The sequence below is a fragment of the Opisthocomus hoazin genome, chromosome 9 (assembly GCF_030867145.1).
Source record: "Opisthocomus hoazin isolate bOpiHoa1 chromosome 9, bOpiHoa1.hap1, whole genome shotgun sequence".
NCBI classification, from domain to species: domain Eukaryota; kingdom Metazoa; phylum Chordata; class Aves; order Opisthocomiformes; family Opisthocomidae; genus Opisthocomus; species Opisthocomus hoazin.
Window position 1 is genome coordinate 8,691,662 of NC_134422.1, and position 23,102 is coordinate 8,714,763.

Sequence of the window (23,102 nt, forward strand, 5' to 3'; positions counted from 1 at the left end):
GTTGCCTAAGTTGAAAGAAACCCTAGCCATTGGTTTGTATTCCATGTTTGAATAATAGCAATGATCTCACAGCTGTTCCCCAAGGACAAATTGCTGTCTCTTGAGGGGCTGGCTGTTTGCTGTAGCAGTTTCCAACAGGTTTCCTACCAAGCTGATCCTAAGCAAACAATGTTTAGGCATAGAATGTCTTCGTATTTGCTCCTGCAGCTCGCTTTAAACTCTTATTAATAACATACTATACCTGTGCTTGTCACTGTGTGAACATTGTGGTATGATGACATTGTGACATCTGGATTTAATTAAAATTCTAAATAGATTCACTGGGTTGAAAGGTTGTGTAAAATAATGTAACTGCAGCCTGGGCTGACTACTCTTCCAGGTATGAGGCTGCATTTTGCCTTACATTGCCGGACTCTTCTTGACTTCTGGACAGTTAATGACAAAAGTTATACTGCAATGACATTGTCATTTACAAACTAGCAGAAATGTTCTAAATAGTACGTAGCATCATGTGATGATTTGAGGTTAAGCATCCACTTGTTTTAATAGGTTTATTTATTTCATTCCACCCCTAGAAGCCATCATTGACACTGGACAATTGCTTTTAATTGCCTCACTTAAATAGCACATTTTGAAGCCTGCAGTTGTTTTTATGATTGTTAAAACATTGGTTGTACAACTAATATCAAGAAATTATTTCTTTTCCACACTTCCTGAATTTTCAGCCTGGCAAATGCTTGAACACCAAGTACCATTCAAGTGAGCTGTCCCATGGAAGACAAGTTTTAATAGTCAGTTTTCTTATGCGGCGCAGAGGTAGAGAGTAGCTGCAGAGTCACCCAGTACGTAATGCGAGCGGGCAGGAGCAGAGCTGGTCCTGACCTGTGTCACAACATGCAGACCTACCAAGATATAGCTAAGGCAGCCCTGGCGACTGCGGTGGGCCAGCGCCTGGAAAAGGCAGTGGCCCCTTTATGTGTCTGTCTGTGCATCTGTTCTTGGCAGGAAGGTGTGTTTAATTTCCTACAAAAAGGACTAGCACTCTTGCATGAACATATTTCCATGCACTGCTCTGTGACATAGTGACCACTTCCAGGATAGTCCTATTTTTTTCAGCTAATTCTATTCTCATACAAATCTATATGTAAAGTGTCTTCCATTTAGATGTGCAACATGTATTTATTTTGCTCTGCCTAGAGGAGAATAGGTTGCTTTAGATAGAAAGTTGTTTTTTCAGCATCTTGGATAAACTCCATGCTTAAAATTTCCTACAGAATACACTGAGGTGACATAAACTTTTTCATTTACTTGAAATAATGCAAAGGGAAAGTTCCTGACAGCCTGTGTCGGGCACAGCACACACCCAGGCTGCCAGCTGCACGCCTGCATCCAGCACGGAACACTTGTATTACGTTACACCAGTGTTCCATTTAATAGTTTTTCCTTCTTAAAAGGACATTCTGTTGCATCTACAACTTTATGACTGTACTCATTTGAGTCCCTGGTCTCACTACTTATGGCCATTACAGTGCATAATTTGGCGGCTGTATACAAAGAAAACTGGTGCAAGAAGCTCTAGAAGTTGGTGGGTAGGCAGGGGAGCATTGATTTGGAAGATCATTACCTTGAATCTGTTACCAAAACCTGTCAAACACCAGCAGCAGGTTCTTAGCAAGCAGTATGGAGTACGGAAAGCCCCAGAGACACAATTTATCCATGGCTAGTCCTCACCTTCAGAAGTAGGTGAAGCCAGCCTTAGATAGGACCACCATGCAGGTGAAGTTTGTTCTGATATTTGACCTGTACCGGGCAGTCAGGTGACAGTAGGTGTAGTATAAAATCCTTCAATAAATTAATCTTCAATGGCATAATGCTTCCCTACTCTTTCTCTCATTCCTTTGTAGCCTGCTTGCTTCCACGTACACAGAAGAGAAGAATTTATGACACGAGCCTGAAATGCAAAACCTTTATGCACTCAGTAGTTTTGGTACCTCAAACGGCTAAATATTTAACAAATAACACTGTGATGTTTTTGTTTTTCCTTTTGGTTAGACATTATTCCTAGAAGGCAAGTTCTGGTAAGAAGTCTAAGACTTTTTGATGAACCAAGATTTATAAAGTAATTTAGAGATGTAAAGAACTATATAAATGCCAAGTGTTATTATTCATGTGTAATCAACTGAACAATTAACATAAAGAATGGCAGTGTTCTTACTTGCAGTTTTGATGTTAACTGAAGAGAGACCAATAATACATAATGAATGGAGATAAAGCCAAATGTATTTCTGAATTTTGTTTGTAGATGAGTAGGTACATCAAACAGCCATCTGCCCGTATAGAAAGGATTAGTGGTCTGGTACCATTTTTATCCACAGCTGAGAAAAGAAGAGAAATTCAGTATTTCTCTCCCGTAGTCTCCAGTACAAATCTGTTGTAGATATGACTGTGACACTATTTGTGACTCAACATTAGAAGGCCATACGAAGTTCGAAAGCAGAGGATACAAAGTGCTATTTCAAGAGCCATAGTGAACCTCATGAACTTTCACAGGGCATACTGAGATGGCTGCGATTCCCTGATCAAAGCGGGTGTAGTAATGAATCTAGGATTAAAAGTCAGTTTTTCCAGCATGCTTTAAGAAAAGAGAAGCTGAAATGAAATGAAATGAAATGAAATAAAATAAAATAAAATAAAATAAAATAAAATAAAATAAAATAAAATAAAATAAAATAAAATACATCCATATGCTTTAGGTTTTGGCAACTCATACACAAAATGATTTGGAAAGGAAGCACCCAGCCTTGTTGTGTTTATATTATCACTGAATCTTTTGGTATGTCTCAGCAAAGACCATATGCTGTATTTATTTTCAAAGTTGCAGCTTAGGAAAGATTTTATAGGTCAAGCTGTTAAATACCATTTTATTTCATGGGCTGCAATTCTGAACAGTTACCTATGCATATGCCAGAGTGTTTGAATTTGGCCAAATGCTAAAAGCCCTTGTTTCTAGCAGATCATGTGAAGGTAAACATGATCTGTGATGTCTGCCCTCTGGTTTTTACTGATCTGTTTCTGGGCTTCTGACCAGAAATCCTATAGTAAAACAGATAAGGATTGTTGAAGTTAGGTGAATGGAAAGTTGCTCTTCAGCATGGCAATTTTCCTCTGTCTTTCCTAGTAAAAAAACTATATTAAAGCACAATATTTCATTTCATTTTGTGATAAAAGACTTCTCTTAGAAAAGTGTTTTGTGGTGCAGGAAGGAAAAAGCTGGGCCAATATTGTATTTATTTTGTTATATAATGTTCCTTCTTCACCTCAACTTAATTCTCAGCCAGCAAGAATTGGTGTCTTCGGGAAAGTATACCTTGAATGTGTATGGTGCTCCATGGTGGTAAAACAAAACAGAGAAAAGGCTGTCGGTAATACAAAACACTAATAATAGAATTTGGGATTTTTTTTAAACTATAAACACAAATCTAGTGTTCTTCATATAGTTTTCCTCACATATTTTAATGTTATGTATTTAAATTAAATGCTAAGTTGCAGCATACTATGTGTGCTCTATGCTGTGGAGTAGGATAATACGTGTCTCCTGGAGCGTTCAGAATTGAAGGATTGTAGCACTTTGGGTCCTTTCTGAAGCCTGCCGAACACTATCAGCAAGTTAACAGTGTTTATATCCACAGCTAATAGCATTTGAACAGCAAAATTAATAGGTGACTAGTTCTCAGTTGCTGTTGGAGGAGCAGCCTGCATGCTTTATCCAAACTGGGAAAGGTGTTTAATTTATTATATGAATACTGTTCTCTGAATCTCTATTCAGTGCTAGCTCGCATGGGGGTAGAATTTCCCTAATCTGTATTCATCGAAAATTTCTCTGTGTTTTGATGTCAGCTGGCTCTATCCAAGGTTTACAGAAATGTGATAGAAAATATATTGTAAACACTATAGATTTTAATACATAATTCATCTGAGACATTACTTGCCACAGTTTTCAGAAGCTATGTGGATTCAGGATTTAGACATTCGTATGTCTCTAAGTATATCCATAGCTACTTAACATAAAATAGGTGTTTTGAAGAATAAATAGAAAGCTGTGTGTTTCAGAGCAGGAGCTGCCTAGCTGATGGGAAGCCAGAGGAGTCTGTCTTGCACAGTGGTTCCTCACTGGTCCATTCTGGACATGCTGGAGCTGGTCCAGAGCTGCCCACCAAGATGGGCCTGGAACAGCAAACGGAGAGAGTGAGAGAGCTGGTTTGTTCAGAAGCACGAATAGAAGGCTGAGGGGAGATTTCATTGCTGTCTACATCTACTTTAAGGAAGGGTAATGGGAAAGATGGTGGTAGTCTCTCCTTGGAGGTGTGCAGTGAAAGGAGCAATGGGCAACAGTTGCTTGAAGGGGAATTCTGTTTTGATATTAGGAGAAAAGTGTTACCATCAGGGTGATCAAACACTGAAACAGGTTGCCCAGAGAGGCTGTGGACTCTTGGATACATTCAAAACTTGACTGGATATGACCTTCTTCAACATGATCTAACTTTGAAGCTGTCCCTGCTTTGCATGGCGGGGTACCACCAAATAACTCAGAGGTCACTTTCAACCAAAACGATTCCATTTTGTTCCTGGAGCTCATATACTTTCGACTGAAATAGCTGGGCCTAGCCATTATCAGAGACAGGACTAATTGAGTAGATGAAGTGGGTTCAGTAAATCTCAGATACCCATTTTTATTAAGATATAGGAGATGGCAAAGTATGAGTATAATTATTATCTGAGTAAACAGATGCTAAACCTTTGTGGTCCATCCAACATGGTTAAAGTAAGACAGATACTTTCGAAATGCCAATAAATAGACAGTTCTTTATAAATATGGTCACTACATGTAGTGCTTCGTATGAAAAAATGGCTTTCCAGCTTGCAGTTGCATGCTTTGTTAGAAATGAGAGTATGTGTAAGGGTGTATTTGCTTCCAAAATACCACCGTTACATAGAAAGTACCTCCTAAATGTGTTTGTAGAGGATCCCTAATTGAAATATTAAGTAACTATTTGATTTATGTTAGGGAAAATAGATCTTCATGACCATTATTATTACTGGTTGGGATCATATGGTAGTAAAAATTGAGAACGCTTTCATTACCTGAAATGATGCCTGCTACGAAGGCTGCTGCTCCTTTCACCAGAAGTGATTCTAGATCGGCTTCCCTAGATCCTAGGGCACTGATCAGCAGTGTGAGAAGCTTCCTTTCATAATTAATGTAAGATTTTTTTTTTCTTAGATCTAGTCATACTTGTGTGCTTTCCCTTTCCAGTATTTATATCATTTCCTTCATTTCTTTGAAAAAAAAGTAATATCTAAATAGCAATAGACTCATGAGAAACCACCTTTGTGTATTGGAAGCTACCGTCTTTTAGCATGCACCTATACATCCTTTCATGTGTGTGTGTATACAGATATCTATAAATACACACAGTTTGTGAGTTTGGTTCTTTTATTGCTTTTGGCCAACTGCAAATGTAAATGTCCAGTTGCTTTATTTCCCATGTGATTATAAGACTTGTTCTGTTTGATAACAGGAGATTGCACAGAGCAATAGCATCTGACAGCGTGCAAATAAAATACCTGTCCCTTTGTCAGACAGCTTTACAGTCACATAAAAACACACAAAAGGAGTGAAAACAACTGCACAAATGCAGGGCAGACATAAGTCTTGTCTGAGTAAAGCTGAAAAGTATAATCTGGCTCCTGGAATAAGGGGGGAGAGGGAGAACATAATGTTTAGAGGTGTCCTGTTCAGGAACTAAGAGCACATCATTCATTTTTACATTCCATTGATCAGACGCGGTTACGGGAAAGGCACTCGGCTTTGGCATCCTTCCCTGTGCTTAACAGGCGCCGAGGGTGACATCCAGGGGGATCCCAGCTGGGCTGCCGAAGTGCCGAACCACTTACGCTGGCACAGAGCGGGATGTTTATATTTTTAAGCTCTAAAGCTCTGCACAAATAGGCCCAAGATTTAGCGAGGACACAATAATTGCTTTCCTTTCAACAGCAGGTGACACATTTCCCGCTGAGAAAAATATAATCCTGCTGCTTTTAGTCACAACAGGAGCAACAGGAGAAAAATAGATGAGGAAGTGGGCAATGTCACCAGTTGTGTCTTGGAAACGCTGTTTGCAGGCACAAGCAAAACTCTAGGTACACAAAATTTAAACATGAATTGACAAGTCTAAGTTGTATTTTATAGTCCATGAGCTGCAAGCCCTCAAATGATATTATTTAATAATTATGTGATGTTTTCCAAGTTCAGAGAATGGTGTGAACTCTATACTGTTCTTTTTCCTTGCTGATCTTGCCCTGGGTGGCACACCTCGACGGAGCGGGGAGAATGTGCGAGCCCCGGGCGGCGTGAGTACCGGCAGCAGCTCTGCGGGCTGCTCCGCGGAGAGGATGAGCGCGGAAAGGGCTTTGACACTGCTCTTCACATCTAGAAATGCAGACACATGCTGATCTAACATTTTAATCGATAGCAAAAATATTTTACCTCTCTCACTGAATATCTATATCTGACTGCATCCCTTTCTCTGTCACTGTTCGTGCTGACCCTGAACCTGGCGTTCGTTTCAGAACTCAGCCCTTTCTGCAAACCCGGTTAGACTGAGCTTTGCCCCCGGCCTTGGGGCGGCCTTCGCGCAGCAGTATGGAAGGGGTCCACATCTGACTGTCTCTCTGGGAGCTAATGCATGCTGATGAAAATAATAATGTAAATTGGTGGTAGAAATGGTGAAATCTAGCTTAATATTGTACTCCTGCATCACTGGCATTGCAGTGCTGTCCACTGGAAAGCAGCCTGCTTCGCAAGCTTTCCCAAAGCTTTGAGGGGATGCAAATCACCATAGTGGAACTGATTAGTGTTCCCACATAGAGTAGAAGTCAGTAAATACTTCTGGAGCTTGCAGTCATGTTCAAGAATTTCCTCTTGGTGGATATATATATTTATGTCATATCTTTGGTGTGTGTAACCATTTTCAGATAAAGAAGTTCTAGCATACTAGTGCCATATATTAAAATTAGATGAGGAGGAATTCCTCAGATCTCCCAGGAGAGTAGTACATCCCTGCATTATTCCAACTCCAAGCTACATTTATGAGGTACTGTATGTGTTAAGGGTTGAATGCTGCCTTTTTTAAAACAAAGGTTTTCTCCATGTAGCACTAGTCATAGCTAAATGAATAATTACTGGTTTGTGGAAAGGTGAAAACTCTGCCTTGATTAATAGCTAAGTATTAGACTTGAAAGAAGAAGCTGTAATCAGGAGCATTTTAGGAGACAAATAATCTAAAGGTCTTTTTCATCCAAATTTAAAAGATAAAGCAATTCAATATGGCTTGAGATCTATCAGCGGATACATATTAGCACAGGCAGCACAATCTGTCAAAGCAGCAAAAACTCCCTTGTCCCCAAGGCATCACTAAGCTGACTGCATCACTCTCAGTTGGAAAGGGCCTCTCCAGTTTTCAAGACTGCAAGATTAAGTCACTGGATCCTAACGAAATACACACTTTTTGAATTAGCTTACTTTTCGTACATGTGTGTGTGCATATGTGTAATGCCCGTGCATACTTGGCACGGTTCTGATGCCAGGTTAGGGGGAGGGATGTAGTCAGACTACAGGACTGGAAGGACAGAGGACATCCGGCTTTCAGCCACAGTCTTGCCAGAAGGACTCAGAGAATGGGACTTGTTCAGTGGCTTGGTTTCCCCCGGCACGGAGATCAGTCCAGCCGTCTCTGTGAAATTCTTCACTCTTTTGGCATTGCAGGAGAGCCTGCAAAGTTTGGCAGCCTGAAATGGCAGACTCGTTTGCCTGGTCTTAATCCATCCCTTGCACCCTGTTTACTTTGTGGCTAGGCAGATACTCGTATTCAGCGTGTCCTTCTGGCCCCAGGCATCTGACGCGCGAGTGCAAAGCAATAGAAGGAGGAATTCAGCTATCCACATAAATGATTGTGTCTTTCAAATATGTACAGAGGAGGGTTTTTTTTTACATTACACGGTATGAATGCAAGTATCAAAGGAAAGGAATTTATATGCTCGGCTTCCTTGCCCTCCCCCTCTCAGAAAGAGAAAAGCAAAGCTGTTGGATACATAGGAAGGAATGGGGAGACAGATTTGAATATTTACGAAAAGGCTAGAGGCATTTCAGAAATCTCCAAGGGAGCAGAATGAGCATATTCTTGTTAAAATCTCGTTAGGTGCCTGTCTGCATCTTTAGCTGTTTAAATGCCCAATCTAACCCCGTGCTGTTTTGTTTCCTTTGTGATTTGTGCTTCTCCCTTCAACAACTGGAGTGACACGGGCAAGAGTGGCTGGACTGATAGGCACAGGCCGTACCAAGCTCTGAGATACGCTTGTTGAAGTAAGCACTGCAGGCCTGGGCATAATCCAAAATCCTACTCTGAGCATCCTCACCAGGAGAGACTACAGCAGGAGAACTCATTGGGATGCCTGGTCCAGAGCCTCTTCTGCAGGGTGGCTGGTTCAGCCACCTCCCAGCTGCATGGAGGATGCATTCTCTTTCAAGGCCCTATTCCTTCATGGCTACTGCCAAAACGCTTTGGTCAAACAATTTTGTTTTACAAGACTCAGAATTATAAAGGGTGCTTGGAAGGAAGGGAGAGGAGACAAGGGAAACAGCTCTGCCCACTGGCAAAACCTTTTAGTGCTTTGCTACAGGTCTCCAACCATGAAGCGTTGAGGCATCTCCCTGCTAGGAGTGCATGCCGTGCTTTCACAACGTGTCACCATCTCCATGTCCAAAGAGTGAGTTTGGGACACTTGAGTTTGTGACAAAATTTCCATGGAGCCCCATACAACCAGAGGCTGGTGCTGTTGCGCAGTGGGGATGTTTGATATCCAGACAGAAATAGCGGGAGAGCAGAAGAGGAGGAAGGTTGTTGTTCAGTGTAAGGGCTTTTTCTTGGAGAGGGGGGTTGCTGGAGTACACATGATAAGCATTTATACAGGAGTAATTTGAAAGCTTTGTATTGACTAGCTTGCCTTTGTTCTTGAAGCTTCTGTAGATGATTTATGAAAAGTGTTATTTCTATTACTCAGGCATATGAAAAGAAGCAAATTATTACATTATGTGGACAGTCAAAAGAAGAGTTAAATGGAGCATACGACTTTCTCTTAAAACATTAATTTTCTTATGTTGTCTTTAATTTCCTTGATAATGAAATGTTCACAATAGCCACTGGGTATTACTGTATGAAAGATAAATTAGATCGTTCCCGTTAGATGTAAATCCTCTCCTAGACTTGTCATCAGGATATGATTACTGTAAATTTCTCTATACGTGTGAAATGCCAATCCCTGAAAACATTTCCTGTTGGAAAACAAGAGATTTTCAGACTCTTTTCATTTAAATACTGTCAAGTTGATGGCTATGGAAATGCTTTTTAAATGAATGATTAAGGACTGTGTCTAAAGTTTGAAAATTGCTTTTCCTCCCCTGAATAAGTTTAATTTGGCAGTATCAATGAGACTTGCAGATGCTCAGCACTTTCCACAGCGAAGCCACGACAGATTACATGAGTACATCTGGGTGGGTACAACGGTTCAGTTCTGCGACCACCTTGATGCCTCTGACACCTTAAAACCATACTTACGTGGCAGGCTTCTCCTTATGTGAGAAGGGAGGTGTGAGAAGTCCCTGCTACTTCTGCAGGCGTCCCGTGGGAGCTGGGCACCTGCTTGAGGCCCCCCCACCGCTGTTCGTGCTGCCTGCCTGAGCCTGGGGACCGGGCAGAGCCTGCGCGACTCATCAGCCCTCTCCATGGCAATATGTATCAAATGCATGGGAGTGCAGATAATCAAGATTTGAAAGGGAACGCATACCTATTCTTTAGCACCTTCTGGACTGGAATCTCTCGTAACTTTTAAAGTTGGTATTTTTTTTCTCCTGTGATTTGACATAAGCTCAGTATTTCCGATCTAGAGTATGCACACAAACATCTTCAGGCTTATGGAAATTATTCTAGATCATCAGTCCTTGCGAGGATCATACAGTAAATTGTCTGTGATTCATGCATGGAGCACCTACGCAGTTCAGATGCAGCATTTCAACCCTTCTGTTGTATATAAATTATTGCCACTAGTTTTGAATACTCAGAAATGCGAGATGCTTAACAAATGCTAGATGACAGCAAGAGGTCAGTGTGTATCATAGTGTTTATGTAAAATAATCAGTATCCCCAAATGACACTTTTTTATAAACCAGTGTTTAAAAATCTTTTTGTCCAATTACTCTAAAATTCATCCATTAAGAGTAGAGAGGAAAAACTGATTGTGTATCTCTTAGCTGTCTTCGTTGTGGACTGACATGCCCTGCGTTAATTCCATCAGGGTCGGCACCGCTCCGGCTGAAGCTGACCCGTAACACCCTCATGCACGGGGAACGGGATGTCACCTTCATGTGAAAAAATGCTTTTAGGTGCAGGATTGATACGTATTTTGTTTGAATTTGTCCTCTGTGTCTCAGACCAGTGAGAACCAAGGCTTCTGCGGGAAGTGGTGTCTCTGTTTCCCGAGAGAGAGACGCAGTATCTAAACATCACCAAGTCGGCAGCAGAGCAGCAGGTATACTAACATGACTCATCACTTGTTGCCATAGATTTTCCAGCTGCTGCTGATAAAGATCTTTAAAATGTAATTCAGTTAAATATTGTGAAGAACTTTTCCAGTAAGCCGCAGTTAGTGAGAAAAATTAGATTAGCAGAAATATAAAGGTTTATGCTTATGTTCTCGCTGTTAATTCACATGAAGTTCCCTGTGGATTGAAAGATTCGTGTTTAAGAAACATGGACAGCGAAGTATATCACTTGCTATTTCACACATAAAATTAAGGGCATTTTCAAAGTTACATTTCTGAATGCTAACTGGCAAGATAGTGTATAAAGCAAAAAGCTTATCATGTAATCTGAATTGTCACTATATATTCTGCATAGCAGCCGACAATGAATATTTATCTAAACAAGTATTTTCAAGCATTTCATGCTACAGTTTGTGTTTATTTCAGACTTATTTGAATAAACAGAATGTTTTGCAATAGCTGTAACTAATATCTCTAGGCACATAACATTCGAGATGGATCTGCGATTCAGTGCAGCAATATTCTGCTGCAGAAAAATTATTAGAGTTAACCAGGAGCTAAATTACAGCTTTGATTTCTCTGGTACCGCATTGTATCTGTGAATTCTAACATGCTGAATGAAATTAAAAGTTCACTTTAATTTTTATGAAAGGGAAATAGATTCTTGTCAAATCGAGGAGTGTCATTATATTTGTTTAGCATCTACTGTACATGGCATACTGAAGTTACAAGCGTTCAGAAGACAAAACATTAATAATGCGTTAGACCACTTACAAAAGCACAAGATAATAATGATTATTAATATAATTGTTATACACAGAATTGAAGGGGGAGCTTTGCTTTGTTTGGAACATGAGCGAGGAGGAAAAACTACCGATTTCTACTTTATGAAAACCTTTACATTAGGCTCACTTACTCCTCCACATTAAACTCAATGATTTACATCCATATTCAGCCAAGCGCAGCATCTCCCCACTCCACTTCTGACAACAGGTCGATGAAGGCCTCCCCCAGCATCCCTCTCCATGTATCGCAGCCACTCCGGGGGCATGGCTCTAGCTCTCGGCATTGCATCAAAGCAACCTCTTACACTCGCCTTCCTCGGCGGGCACTCAGCTCTCCCTGGCTTTCCGAAGGACACCGAGGTTGCTGCACGGCTGCTTGCAACGAGCCTGACGCTGAGGCCAACCGCAGAGCTGGAGCATGGAATAGAATCATAGAATCACTAAGGCTGGAAAAGACCTCTAAGATCATCAAGTCCAACTGTCAACCCAACACCACCATGCCTGCTAAACCATGTCCTGAAGCATGCGCTCATATATACTTCTATATATAAATGGTCGCTTTATATGCTCGCATATATATATATGCGCTCACTTTATACGAGCACTGCGCTCATATGAAAACATGCCTGCAGGGAACTGCACCCAGGCAGCGCTCTGTTGCGCCATTTTGCATCCCACTGAGGCCACACACGCTCTAATCTTGTAACGTCTCTAATTGCTGCTGCTGTCCCAGGCTGGTACGTACGTCTGTAAGTGTTTATAGCATCGGTAGGGATGATGCGGTTGGGGTTGCAGCCCAACGGTGCTCGCAGTGCGTTTGTGCTGTCTGTTCCACCCAGAATTCACCGAGAGTTAGCGGACAGAACTACAGGCACTGCTCTGGCCTAAGTGTTTAACAGCCCTACACAACATAAAGGCGTGCTTGTATGCCGTTTGCTGGCACAAATGTTCCAGTTCTTATTCCCCTTCTGGGACTTTACTGAACTTTCTGCTTACAGCTTACCACTAAAGTGAAACTTTTTCCTTCCCCTAAATCCACTTTCACTAAATCCCTGGTATAAAGTTCATCTCCGACTGGTATCACATGATGCCGTCCAGCCTACACACCACTTAGGAAATGCCGAACTTCTTACGATTAATCCCCTGACCCCAGAAAGTCAGGTCACCCAGGGCGCTCGCCTGCGCGGCGCTGGGACGCGGCAGTCAGTGGCCATCAGAGAGCTGCAGCAGGCAGGAGCAGAGCTCCTGACAAAAAACCTGCGTGACGCGACTGTCAGGGAAGGTTCGCTTCCTCACACATGTGCAGTGGAATTGTTACCTACAAGAAAATACATTGAAAGTTTTAGAGATTTTTTTTTTTTTCATTTGCACAAATAACTACAAGCAGGGTCAATCCTGTTGCATTTATGAACGTTTCTGTTTTCTTCAATATCTCATGGAAAGCAGTGGGCATTTTGGTTGAAGAAAGAGTGCAATTTTGGCTACGGTTTGCAGCTGATTCATGCCTTAGGCTCCCTGGTGTCCTGCAATCAATCAATACCCTAAGCTGAACCAGCTGCAAGCCCTGGGAACGACAGCTGACAATAAATGTGCTTTAGGTGGAGCATGAGCTGACAGTGCTCCCTGCGAGCATGGCTGCTGGTTTGTTTATAATAAACCTATAAAAATGCAAAGGTATATTTATGTGTTAGCTTCTATTTAATTTCTTTTTTCTCTATACAAGCACAGAGTGAAAAAGTAACCCAATGAACAGGGGATGTTTAGGAGCATCTTTATTTGCATATTCTGTCATTTCCCCATGTGTGTATGTGAGCCTATCATCTAGATGAGACAGGCAGGTGCAAGTCAGAGCAGCTCCGCTGAGTTCAGCGTACCAGGACAAGGCAGAGTGCTAGAAGCAGCTTCTGAGATTTCCTGAGCATTGCTACATTTTTAACGCCAAGGGCAATTTTTCTTGACTATAGATATGCGTGTGCAAGGCACCGCAAGCAGAGCCGTCGACACAGAGATTAATTTTCAAAATGTGCCATAACAAGTTCCCTCCTCTGTTTGAAAGCATTTGTGGCTGGAGCACAGCGTGCTGGCAGGTGGGCGAAGGAGGGGTGGCAGGAGACAGCAAGCGAGACCTGTCCGGAAAGGAGGTCTCAGCCTCTGGGGCTACACATCGCCTTCTCTCTGCTCACCTCCACTTTCTCTGTCTTTCACCCAGACAAACCCTAACGGGTCGCTAATCAGGGTTTTGCTAAACCCCAGGTTATCCTGGTACTTAGAGCAGGGGGTGGAGCTGGAAATCCTCAGAACTTTTTCATGCCTTGTTTTGCCCTCTGATACTTGGAAGCATTTGGGGATCATCACCTTGATATCCCTGAAACGTTGCTTTGGATTTTTACATTTAACACTGTGGTTAGTATTTTTTGCTATGGAGTTTTAGTATGAGAACAATTGAACTGATGAGCATCTACTGGGTTTTTTATTTAGTTTGTTTTTAATTAGAAATAAAACCATATGAAGATACGCTGGATTTGTGTTTGTGTACCTTGTTCCTTGTCAGAAGTTGCCAGAACAACTGTGAGGGCAAGGGATAATGAAGCAGTGAAAGAAAATGGTAGAAAAATGGCAGGTCTCAAGGTATTTGTTGTTAAGATGGATGATAGCGGTTATTCCAAATGAGTTAAGAAGTCTGATACGTACCGAGAACGAAGCGTCTTTATCTGTGAATCCCAAACGTCCGTAATAACCTTAGAATTAGATTTCCCCAACTCTGCAATAGATCCCATGGATGTTGTTTCTATCCTTGTTATAACTCCTTGTTTTCTTTCGTCAGTGAGTCACATGCAAGTGCCATATGTCGATGTAAGTCAAATGCCTCCAACCAGCAGTTCTTCTGTGTGTTGTGGTTGATTTATATTCATAAAAAACATCCAAGAAATGATTCAAATTGTAATTACCTGGTAATGTCAGAAATTGATTAATTAAATGCTCCAGTGTTTACTCGGCATCTTTATGGCTGCTAACATTTCTGGGCATTTTCTTACAGCATCAGTGTCTTTGCTAGGTGAAGTTTATTAATGTAAATTGGATTTGACATAAACAAGACTGCAGCTAATTATTTCATGTAAATATGCACATTGTGTACCAGCAAACTCATAAAATCTGCATATCTTCTTGCACTCATTTTTCTTGACTCTGAATGTCTGGTTTAGCTATATAGCAAATTCCTATTGCCCTAAATAACACCAACACCTTGTCATTTGTGGAATTCCTGGGATATAAACTTCTCTGTCACTCCTACACCTCCTTGACTTACACATGGTCATCAGTAACTTCGAACAACTGGGAACTGTCACATATACCACTATGCTAAACTTCACTTTGTCTTTTCGTTCAGTATTTCACTGTAACGAGAGGTTTTATATTGCCTGAGGACAAGAACTTCCCATGGGCTGAGGTAACGGGGAGAGCAGCCTGAAACCTGCCCAGGAGACCCGGTCAGGGTGTTGTGGTCAGGGCTTGCCCACGTCCACTCCTTTTCGTGGCAAAAAGGCAGGGTTTTCCCATTCCCTGCTGAAATCCTTGGCTCCTGCAATGGCCTTATTGATTTTTTTGGTAGTTAGGAAGCCCAAAGAGTTCTTGGTGCTTTTGCTTGCTCTGGGACGAGGGTGGGTGAGCGCAGCCCATAATCTGCACCATTGCCTGCATGGGCTGCTGTTCCTGCTCCCTGCCTGCCGCTCAGGATCAGGCCCTAACCAGCCTGCTCGAACCTCACTCGCAGGGAGCTACGTGCAGGGTAGGTGGGTATCCACGGGCGCTCGGCCTCTTCGCAGACTGATTACCACAAGGACCTCCTGATTTGACCCCAAATACAGGTGAAGGGCATCCACAGCCCATCCATGTTGATGCTGTAGGACATGCTTCTGCATGGTCCTGGGTTTTCTTCCTGCAGTAGCAGTGTGGACCTCAGATGTATTGTTTGATGAAGCTGTTAACTGGTTTTAAAAGCTCCATGATTTAGAGGATGTCTAATAAATTCAGACTTTCCTGGTATGATGTCATCCTTTTCTATTTCAAGATAATTCTAGTAAATTCCAGTTAATGCTTTGTATTTGCTTTTACTGATTTATATTTCTTTCAGGGAAAGAAAATTAGTTAAAATAGCGCAAGTTTGCCTGGTGGACAAAATGTTCAGTGTCCTTTACTTACACAGCCAAACAGAGTAATTTGCTCAGTGTTTAGCAGAAATGACAAAAATTCCGTAGCCGATTATTTGCAGAGAGACTTTTGGGCCCAAGGAAGGCTAGATTTTGTGAGTAAAATGTGTTTGTACAAAAAAACATCTGTCATTTTCTAGATGTGTTCACTGCACTTACTCGCTCCTGCTCTACTTCTCTCTGGTTTTAGTTACCCTTTCCTCTTGTATTTTATCCATCTTCTCGGTTTCTGACTTTACTCCCCTCTATCTTACTTTATATCCAATCTAATTTTGAAAAATATTCCAGTCTGTCAAATAAGCACATATTTTTTTAATGGATCCCAGTCTGAAATTGTCTGTCCAAGGGCCCATTTTCTGTAAAATATTATTTTCATCTATCTATGTGATCTTTGGAATTTATCCTAGTGCTCACCTACTTTATCTTGGGCTCTGCTTCATTGCCCTGAAAGAGGACAGCTGTTGCACTGTTTTATAAATGGATATTTTGTCCTTTTATCCAGCTGTTGCTTAAACCATTACCTGCTTTGAAAGTGAGGGGCTGAAGTATTAAATTGACATGAGATCCAGTACGTTGCTTTTACCACTGCCGGAGATTTTCTAGGCCATGGAAAACATGGGCATCTGCTGGGGCTTCTCCATGACCTTTGCCTTGATCCTAATGGCTTGGGTTATAGACATGCAGCCTCTAAGTGATGCTGCAACGACGGCTGTGGCCTCTGCTTTGTCATCTGGTTTTGGTGAGGAATCAGGACACTGAGAAATTATGTGCCTTTGAACTGAAGCTGTGTGTTCTTGCTAGAAGACAGCAGGCATTCCTTAGAAGGAAAAGTCTTACAAGGGAGATACAATATTGTATTACTATGAATTTTGCAGCATTCTATGAGATTACAGCATTCACTTGTATACAAAAAAGGCAGAATTCAACAGAGCCATACTGATTCAGTCCAGCTGAAAAATGCTCTGCTATTTTTCTGTTGGAATCTGTCATCAGGCTTCCCTGTGGAAAGCTGAATTTTTGTCTTTTTAGTTTCACTCAGCATCACGAGGTAGCATCTGGGAAGCTCTGGGATTCTTTCCTTCATCCCCACCAAGATGGTGCTGGGGATGAAGGAAATTTACTCACTAATTTACTGCAAATCTACTTTAATGTAATTAACCTCAATTAGGTCAACTTTTTAGATTTTTCTCCTCCAAAATTTAATTCCAGCATTGTTGCTGTCCTGCTACCTGCTATGATTTATCCTTCATGTCAAGGCCCATGTAGGTTGTATAACTGACATGTAAAACCACTGTAACCCTTAAAGGGTGAGCAACTCCAACCAGCCAAGCATCTAGAAATCTGAATGGTGGCAGTGGTTTTCACCAAATCTGTTCTTCACTTCCCAGCTATGGTCTACTCAGCTGGGGAAGAGCCCTCACAAAATACCAGTTCGTACATCTCTCCTGCACATGCCTGCCTGAGCCATGAGATTTGCTTATAGAAAATGTCTTACTGGAAAACAGAAGGTTTTATAAGCTGGTTGAAGATAATGTAAAACTACAGCCGGGAAGAACATGAACATCAGGTGTCACTGAGTAGCAGAGTACACACATCGTTACCCCAGAGCTTGTACCTCTTTGGGCACAAACTGGCAGAAATTCAGATGCAGTGGAGCTCTCTATGCCAGCTGCAAATCTGGATACCGTTCCTCTGCGAACCACCTCTGCACCCCTGTATTCAGAGCACACAGGGTGCAGAATCTGCCCGTTAGCTAACGAGCATGTGCTGTTTCAGGCTTTATTCAACTCTGCTGTCCCCTGTGGATAGTGCCATTTGACAGGGTGCGAAGCGGAAGCCAAGCAGCAGCAGGATGAAAACCCAGCTGATATTTTACAAAAACAACTGGCTTCAGATGAGTCAGTGAATCAGTTTTAATCACTACAGCTGAGATGTAATATGAGCTGTTCACTGGGGCTGAAGTGATTTTGAACAATTAAGAAATTTGCTCAACATATTTATTAAAATAATCATTACTGGTTTTACCATAATGGTGTAATTCCACAGTATGTGCACAAGGGCTCTTGCCAGCCTTCTGCTCCATTGCAGAGGCTCTAAATGTGCACTCTCATGCCAGTTGTTAATAAAACTGACAATTAAAATAACATGTTGAAATCACATAGGAAAAGAATTAATCAGAAATAATGGCAGTTTTAAAAGACCTTTTCTTAAGCTGCCCAGTTTAGCTTTTATTGCTATTTAGCACGAAAGGTGAGCAGTCTAGCCAGGTGTGCTATTGAGGGGAGTGACAATAATATCTAATGCAAAGAGGTTTTATCTTTTTTCATACCTGATTTATTTTTAGTGTGCGGCCGCGTAATGTGTAGCAGACAGCTCACTCAAATCCTCAATTATAATGCTTTCAGACACGCCAAAAACATAGTCCAGACAAGAATACATATATATATGTATGTCCTCTTGGGCTGCTGGAAGAAAGCCTATTTTCTATCAAAGGTTTATGCAGCAGGATGATAACAAAAATAAATATTTTACAGAAGTTCTAATATCCTCTGAAGGCACTCTCCCTAGTTCTAAAGCTTTACCCCAGGGCACTCTTCCAAGATCCGCCAAAAATGACTTGTGTCTCTGCACTTCGTGTAGCAGCCTGGATCCTCCCCTCGCAGGTCAATCCCATCCACTCTTTGCTTTGCTAACATCATTGCCTAATTGCGGCAGTCTGCTGTTCGGCTGCAGACGGCTTTGTTGGTGTTTGATTTCTGTCAACCTTTCCCTGTGAAAATACGACTTCCCGCATCGTACCAGATGATTATGGGCTCTCTGTGTAGTTCCCTGTCTCCAGGGCCGGACAGCTCTGGTACTCATGGAAGCCTGTCTGTACAGTTACCAGGCTGTTCATCTGGTGTTTTCCTCCAGTCCCCAGCGACAAATGTCCTCCTCTGCGAAGCACAAGAGCCCGGCTCCACGCGGATGTTTTCCCGTCTGGTTTCAAACAGCCAAACTGACAGAGTCAAGGGGTGCGTTTGGGCTCTCTGCTCAGTGTCCATCCCATCCGAACCAGGAGCGGAGTTGGACGTGCCAGAAGGAGAAAGGGATGCTTTGGGCTCTGCAGGGCTGAGTATGACTTTAACCTCCCAGCCCTGTTCCAAAGCCGGTCTGCAGGGGGAGGAGTGCTGGCCTAGGCTCTATCCCAATTTCGCTGTCTTCTGCACAACTCCAGCATCTCAGCTGCACACCAGGTCCTGTGCCGGGAGCTTGCTGAGACCGGGGAGCGCAGCGGCAGGCAGGCCAGCTGCCGTGTCCCCACGCGCCCAGCTGCGGGTTGTGGGTTCGGGAGAGCTGGGGTATCGCTGTGGCAGGACGGGCCAGTCCCACCACCATCCGCCTCCCAGGGACCGCTGCCCAGCTACAGCACCAAAGCAATGCCTGACTTCTAGCACTTGAGTAGCCCTATTGAATTAAGTACGTAATCAAGTGATTTGCTGGATCATCGACTGTATCCTTAATCCTTTTCACATACCGTTAAGCTCATTAAACTCTCTTTGATACCCGGCTGTGCAAGTTCCTTAAGAGGGGAAGAGACTCCGTGCCATTTCTTTAGCTTAAATTTATCACCTCCAGCTTCCAGCAAGGGACTCCGGTGCTCTAAGCCTAGGGTTGCCCTAAGGGTTTGCTCTCTAACAATGGATGGGAAAATGTTCTGTCTGCTGTATGATTTTTGATACCCTGCCCAGCACAACAACATGGATATGCCAGAACAAATACCCACATACCCAACCAAAATACCGAGCAGTGGATCTGGGGCCTCAGTGGAGACACTTCATTTCCTTTCTTTTCCCCTTTTTTTCATGACAGTCGTCCAGATAACAAAGGGGAAAAAAGAAAAAAGCAGCAAAACAACTAAGCATTTCAAAACTAAATATTTAGTTCTGTCAGAAACCATACCTAGGTATATTTGTAGGCTTGTGCCTCAGCTCAAAACAGTGACAATTTCGGTAAAGCAATTCTCCAGTGCACTCTAAATTAGGTGAACTGGTATGTGATATTTGCATCCCAACTCCTCCTGGATGCCAGAATCTACGCAGCTGTTAGAAAGATTTTCTACTGCATCTAAACATATTACAGAGGGTTTTTTCCTTAAAATAGTGCAGTAATATTCCATCTTAGGAGGACAGATGGAGGAGTGAAATCCTCCTGGCTGGAAGCTAGCAAATTGAGAAGAAAGAGGACAGGTTTCACCCATTATTCTCAAAAGGATTTTTAAAAATCACAATTTTTTTAGTCATGGACTCCTCGGTAATCCTGCAGGTTGGGAGGAGTCGCTTTGAGTGGGGGTCTGAGTGAACCTCAAAGTGGGGCTGACGCAGCTGGGGCGACCAAGGTCTGGTACCATTGTGAGTAACGGCATGGATGGTGATTCCAGAATTGCTATATAACATCATCAGATTTATAAAAATGCACTAACTTGGTGTGTCCAGCTTCAGATTCAAAACACTTCCTAATCTCAGAAACGTTCACTTGGCCGTACAGAGCCTCAGCCCCCCCTGCTCTGCAGGTGCCCAGCGTCCAGCCTTGCTGCACGGCAGTCGTTCGCAGGAAAGAGGGAGCAGGCAGAACTGTACACCACTTCTGAAACCCTGGGGCCACTCTGCTTTCACAGCCCTTCTCCCCTGTGATTGATCTGTCTTACTAGTATCTAGCGTAAGTACCAGTCGTGTCTACCTAAAGGATTCTTATCCTTACTCAGTTATTGGATCTTGTCTCTGTTTTCGTAAGCAAAAGGTATTTTTCTTACGTATGTGTGGGTCATGTGGATTCTCCTTCCAATAATGCAAACTCCTTAAGATGTACGGTCGCATTAGAAAATGATGCTCTGTGTGATTTTTCAGACTCGACAGTTAGCTGTGCTACTCAAAGCCTACATGGTGCAAGCATTCGTATGACAGAGCTCCAAGGAAGCTACAAAATATTTGTATTGCTCCTCTTGATGTGATCTATTGGGTACTGAGAAATGTCGGTACTTTACTGAATTGTATATACAGTCTTTGTGAACACAGAATCATGGAATCATTTAGGTTGGAAAAGACCTTTCAGATCATTGAGTCCAACCATAAACAAGTGTGATTAATTTGGGGTTCTTCTCACATTTTATGCTTTTACTGAATGTGCCAAGTTATTCTAAATCACAAAGTTGATCTAAATCTCAAATGACTGTTTGCTATTTGCTTCACATTGATAAAATGATAATACTGGGTTCTGATCCAAGGTTTGCAGAACTTGGCTTACTGGGATAGCTGGTAAACAGAAAAGAGCAGAAACCTGGGCTGGGAACAAGGGACCTTGTCTGAAGCAGATGGCTTGCTTTGGGCACGGCTGGCACATCAACGTGCCGTAGCAGCACAGAAGAGAGGAGGTACTTCTAATCACAATGTTTCTGTCAAATCATGGTTGATTTCTTCACATCACTTTGGCTCACTGACTGATTACGTACTCCTGAGCTGCAGGTCTTCAAGGAGAAATGGAATAATATTTCTGATTTGCCACAGGAAAAACTTAACATTAAGGCGTCAGTCATACAGGATAAACACATTGCTTTCTTTCTCCCCATTGTCCTTATTTCTAGACAATATTTTTGAGAAAATTGCTTCAGAATGAGTTTTTGTATTATCATGGTAGAATTATGCAGAATAAAACTGCTGATCCTGTCCTTGCCTGTAGGGCAAAGTACACTGATGAATAAATCAGGAATATTGTTTAATATTACATAAAAAAGATATAAAGAGATTAATACTAATTTATACCAGGTTCATTGTAGTAAAAAATATTAAGTAAAAAAAGACAGCTTGTTTTAAAGAACTTGGCATGGTAACTAATCATCATTCTACATTTGTACAGTATATTTTTCTGAACTTGTAATATATGCACATTACAGAATGACTTTACTTGTATTGGCGTAGAAGCAGCTTGCGGCTTAATTGACGTGGTGTACTACAAGTAAAATTCAACCCAGTCGAGTAACAGGGAGAGCAAGAGCCGATGCTGAAGCCAGCGTCTAAGCTAAACAGCACTGGTATAAAAGCTACATTAATGCCAATGAAGTTCATGGCATTTCTCAAGATTGACATTATTTCATGTTTTCTGAAAGTAACATCTACAAAACATCTATCTATAGCAGTTAGGTTAAAATTTAGGCTTGGGGCAACCGCAGAGTTTAATGGCAAGTTTCACAGCACCCAGAGGTTTTCAAGCAAGGCAGTCTGACCAGGATACGGCCGAGATGCATTTGCAGCGGCTCCCCGGGAGCAGCGCCCGACTCTTCCTTCCCATCGGTGCCAGGGACTGTTTCTGCCTGTCACGACAGCCTTTGGAGAACCAGCCTCTCTCTTGCTCAATCAGAACAAGTAAACAATTGCTGTGGGCAGAAACACAGCATTACTTAGAGCAATTCCAGTCCTGAAAAAGAAAAATTTACATTTATATATAACCTATAATCATTAAAATCAGCTAACATTTACCTTCACCTTGAGAAGACATAATGATGTACTGTCTCTGTGGTAGCTATCTGATATTCCTGGTCATGAAGATAAAAGGCTCAGAAGAATCAACTACTTTGCAACAAAAATCCACATTTGTACACAAAATAAATAATAATAGTAAAGAAACAACTTGTAATACAAACAAGAACCCCACAAAGTGGTTTTTTGATGGGTCCAAAGCTAAACCAGTGGAGCTATAAAAGCGGAGCTTTTGTCTCCAGAAAGCGAAGATGGATTCGTTCCTATGTAGTACTCCGATACTTGTTACTTCCTGAAGTATGAGGTTTGAAACATGTTTTGGCTTTGGTGGGATATTTTCACAGAGTTATACTATTACTGATAGGCTCAGAATAATAGTAATGTGGCTGTGTTGGTACCGCTGTCATAGAAATATATTATATCACGTTATTCTGTGGGTTCATTCTGAAATATTTTGTATAAATAACATTGAAGTTGCCTGCCTCCTGGAAATGAAGGGGTAGATTTCTGTTACTGGTGTATTTCTCTGCTAAGAATAAACATCGTCGCTTTGCACTGAGTTTAAAGAATAGGCTTCAATAAGAAAAAAATCCAAAAATCTGAATTGTTCATCTGATCATGACTATTTGTCAGAAATTCTGTCTAGACACAAATACAGTAGCTTTCATATAGCTGATATTGCAAGTTATAGCATCTGCAAAAGTTGAGCTGGAAAATGATAGAGGAGCTGAGTTAGTGTCATTTTCAAATAGGGTACATGCTATATTATTTTTCACACCATCCATGAAATAATTATTTGAGTCAAATATTCAGTTAACTCTGATTTATATCTAAAGTAACCAAAATCTGCACCAAAACAGTGACTGCACTGTTGAGAAGTTATTTTTCAGTCTGGATCTAGGGAAGATAATTCTAGGCTTGGAATACGCATATGTATTTA

General features: G+C 41.8%; 1 protein-coding gene across 1 annotated transcript in view; it reads left to right on the top strand.

Moving 5' to 3' along the window:
* NCKAP5 (NCK associated protein 5) overlaps positions 1-23,102 on the top strand; it is a 404,131-nt gene that overhangs the window by 109,085 nt on the left and 271,944 nt on the right. The window lies entirely within an intron of this gene.